The following is a 4,338-nucleotide window of genomic DNA, read 5'->3' on the forward strand; positions in this document are numbered from 1 at the left end:
ATGATATATTTACCTAATAAATCCCATGAAATCTATAAAACAACTATAAGAACTGATAAGTGAATTTAGCAAGATCAGAGGGTACACAGATACTATACAAAAATCAGCTATATTCTTTTACATTAGCAACAATTAGAAAATAAAGTGAATATGATAATCCAATTTGTAGTAATTCCTAGAAACAAAATACTTAGAAATAAATTTTAAAAAAGGCATCAATGATCTGTACACAAACATTGTTGAAGATCTTTTTTTTCAAGATTTAGCTAAGTGAAGAGATATTCCATGCTTGTAGATTGGAAGATTCAAAATTCCATAAGATGGCAATTCTCTCCTAATTGACCTATGGTTTCTAATGTCAATCAAAATTACAGCAGACTATTTGGGCTGAAACTTTCAAGCTTTTTCTAAAATGCATATGAAAATAAGACCTAGAGAATACTCAAAGTGGTTTTTAAAGTAAAGAAAAGTGGAAGGACTTACCCTATCTAATTTGAAGATTTACTATAAAGATATAGAAATTAAAACACTGATATCAGTGAAAAGACAGACATATAGATCAGTGCAGTAGAAGAGAACTCACAAATAGGTGGCAAAGGAATTCAATGGGAAAAGAAAGTCTTTTCACAAATAGGGCTGGGTTAACCAGGTATACTTATGGAAATAATTGAGTATTTATTCAAACTTGACAACATACATTATATATATTAGCTTTAATTCACAATTCACAAGGAACTAAAACTAAAAATATCAAAACTATAAAACCATTTCTTTTGTAAATTGGTTATTTCTGGAATAGAAGGATGTTTTTGTTTTAGTATATCAATCATATATTCTGCAATCTTGTTAACTCAGTAGAAATACTGTCTGTTTATTTTTTTATATTTTCAGCAACAAATATGTAAAAGTTATGTCTTTTTCTTTTCATTCACATATTGTATCTCTCTTTTCATGCTATTATCTTATTGTTAACAAAGCATTCCACTACAATATTATGTAGGAGAGGAGCTTTGATTATAGGCACCTTTGTTTTATTCTTAAGTTTATAGTAATGTCTTTCAAGCTTTAGCATTAACTATAATCTTCATTATAGATTTTGGTAAAAAAATAAATAAATAAAAGAGTTTTGTCATGTTATGGAAGTCAATTTATAATCTTTTATTTTCTAATATGTTTAATATATTTATTGACCATTAAGGAACACTTTTTTTAAAAATCTATTGAGATGACAATCAGATTTTTACTTTTAATCTTTTGGAGAAATGAATTATATTAATGGATTATCTATACTTATTATTTTTTAGATAAATCCATTCATTATTAAATAATTATCTGGACTATTTTTGCATCAATGTTTCTGTATGGGCTTATTTTCCTTTGTAGTACTGTGTTTATCTGTGTTTGGTGCTGAAATTACACATAAATTATACACTCTTGAGAGGTGAGTTGATACCTTCTCTTCACATTCTTATTTATTTTTAATGGTACTAGTGAAGTATCTAAAGCAAATGAGTGGCATTATCAGATTGGCTTTTTATATAGGTTGTTAAGATATCAGAGTGGAGAATAAATTTTAAGGCAATAACACTGTAAGAGTCCGGGAAAGCAGTTAAGAGACTAAGGATTCTTTTCTTCATATGAACTTATATGATGAAGCAGTAGAAATAGAGATAAGGCTTTAAGAGTGGTCAGTATAAAGCGAGAGCCATAATGTAGGGATGATTAGATACGTGGGGCAAGGGCTAATGAAGTTTACAAGTGTCTGGTTTTAGAAACTCTGTGTAGAGCCATTGTTTAGATAGAAGACAAACTATTAAGCATGAAAGAGGTCATGATAATACTGATGTTCCTACAATAACTGGTAGTCATTTAGAATTAACAGGTATAAGAGAATTTAATATTATATATTCCTATCTGTGAGAGGCTAAAAATCATGGTTGTAGCCATAGGAGTAGCTGAAAATATTTGACTTTCAGTTAGCAATTTTGTAGGAAACAAGAATCGAGTGTGAGAAAGTATGATTTAGCCTTGGATTTTACTTGTTTTGCCAGAAGCTTGTTGTGTTACTTTTTGTCAAGCCCATTTCAGAGCCGATGTACTAGTGGTTTCAAAGCTGAGGCCTCAAAATTATGGAATTTTAGAAATCATACAAATTTCTTGCAGCTGAGTGATGACAGCTGTTAACAGTAGTGCAGTCTACCCTTTATACTAATAGTCTTGGATATCGGGCTACAAAAGAGGTATCTTAGTAAACTAACTAACACAAGTGTGATAGGCTTTTATTTTGCAGCCCTGATGTATAATTTAGATCAGAAATTGTTTTGGATGACATAAAGGACTCTAATATAAAGGACTCCAGTAAATATAAATGCATAATCTTGTTTAGGATTCTCTTTGTAGCCTAGTAGCTACCCCTCCTAGGATTGTAATAATGGCAGGGAAATAGAATAGAGCCTGAGCTCTAGTAAAAGCCTTTGTTAAATGGCTTTACACCTGGTTATATAAAGAGAACCTAGTTCCTATCTTTACAGAAAATATATCCAAGCAATCCTTGTTCTTGTGCAAATTAACATTAATGTTTTATTCTTCAGATTTCACCTACAGAAGGAGTATCATGTAAGTTCCTTTCATTCCTCAAAGTGGCTGCTATGGAAACGAGTCCTGATGCATGACAGAGGAGGAAAGCTAGCTGTGCTGTGCTTAAACAAAGAGGGGAAATTTCCACAAGAATTTCATTGTATGCAGAGCCTAAAGAAGGGACTGGGAATTATACTACACAGCAAACCTAAGGAGGAGATTGCTAATTCAGCTTTGCCAACTACTTCCTTTCAAGGCCCATAATTAAAAGTGAGCTTCAGGGCACTAGCAAAGAACTCAGATTTGCTCTGAGCCTAACCGGCTTATAAATTGGCTGCTTTTGCAAACCGCTTTCACTCTTTTAGGTCAAGAGGGGAAGTATTAATGACTCTGTGTGGTGGAATAAATATTCCCCTTGTGGCTTGAAAGAAGAGATTTGCCTCACTAAACCTCTAAGATTACATATAAAGGGAGTATGGCTTTGAAAAAAGTTAGGTTTGCTGTGAAAAGCTAAACTATATCAGCACTGCACCTTGTTTATAGTCAAATGATTATAAAGTTTTGTCCTTCAGATGTCCTATATTCTACCTACATAATTTGGAGTTTACCAGATACATTTATCGGGTTTATATTTAAAGGTCTATACTAAAATGTACCGTAGGCAGCAGAAGTCATCTAAGTGCTCTAAGAAATGGAGTTTTTTCTCAAAATTCCAAGCCTTGGAATTCATTTTCCTAGGATATCATGGACTTGGTTTAAAATTTAGTCATATTAATATTTATAAACCATGCTTCCAAAGCTCCCATTCTTTTCTGATATAATGAATTTCTAGCCTCTGTTGATGAAAGAAAGTCCAAACCTAAAGGAAAGTTTAAAAGAGTTTATTTGAACCAGAGGCTGAGGACTAGGCCCAGGAGCAAAATCTCAAAGGACTGAGAAAATACTCCAAGGAATAGCAGTTTCGCAGTTCTTTTTATGTATTTAGAATTAAAGGAGGAAACGTAAGAGATTGAAGGAAATTCATCGGTGGTAGAATAAGGAGGTGGGAGAAAGCAAAGTGAGGAAGTTCCAGGACTGGACAAAAAGTAAAATAGAGAGATACATATACATTGGTAGGTACAGAATAGTTAACATTTAACATTTACAACAACTAGATATGATATGCAGGCAACAAGATAACAACAAGGAGTTTCCATGTTGTGATCCTCTGGTGTTAGTAGGTCTGTTTCCTAGGGGCCTGGAAAGGAAAATTCCTCTGACATTTTAAAGATACGTTATCCCAGATGAACAAGAAAAATAGACAGGGCTCACCTGAGGGAAAGATTAACCTTTTTACTAAGGAAGCTATAGGCCTGGGATGTGACTACCCTGCCCTGTTAGGAATTAATAATCAGAAAATCTTATGCAATTACTTTCAGTCATCGAGCTTCTCAGGTCTACCATACAGCCCACTGAGCTTGTCAGGTCTTCTATGTGGCCCCTTTTCATTCACACCTCAAGCACTGTCTTATGTGCCGATAAACAATGGCTGTAGACTCCCATAAAAGTCCACTCCTACTTTGATCTGCTTTCAAGATGTCCTTAAAAATTACTTACTGCAGGTATCTTTTTGGCTGATTTTGGTGCCCAGAATCCAGGTGCTCTGCACCTGGTTTCACCTCTGCTGACAGACACCTCTGCTGACAGTGCCCTTCAGAATACCAAAGAGTCAAAATAAAATTGAGAAGCCTAAAAGAACCTGGTGTGGCAAAGCTTCTTCCT

This window comes from Pteropus medius, unplaced genomic scaffold (assembly GCF_902729225.1).
Source record: "Pteropus medius unplaced genomic scaffold, Ma_sr-lr_union100, whole genome shotgun sequence".
Classification (NCBI taxonomy): domain Eukaryota; kingdom Metazoa; phylum Chordata; class Mammalia; order Chiroptera; family Pteropodidae; genus Pteropus; species Pteropus medius.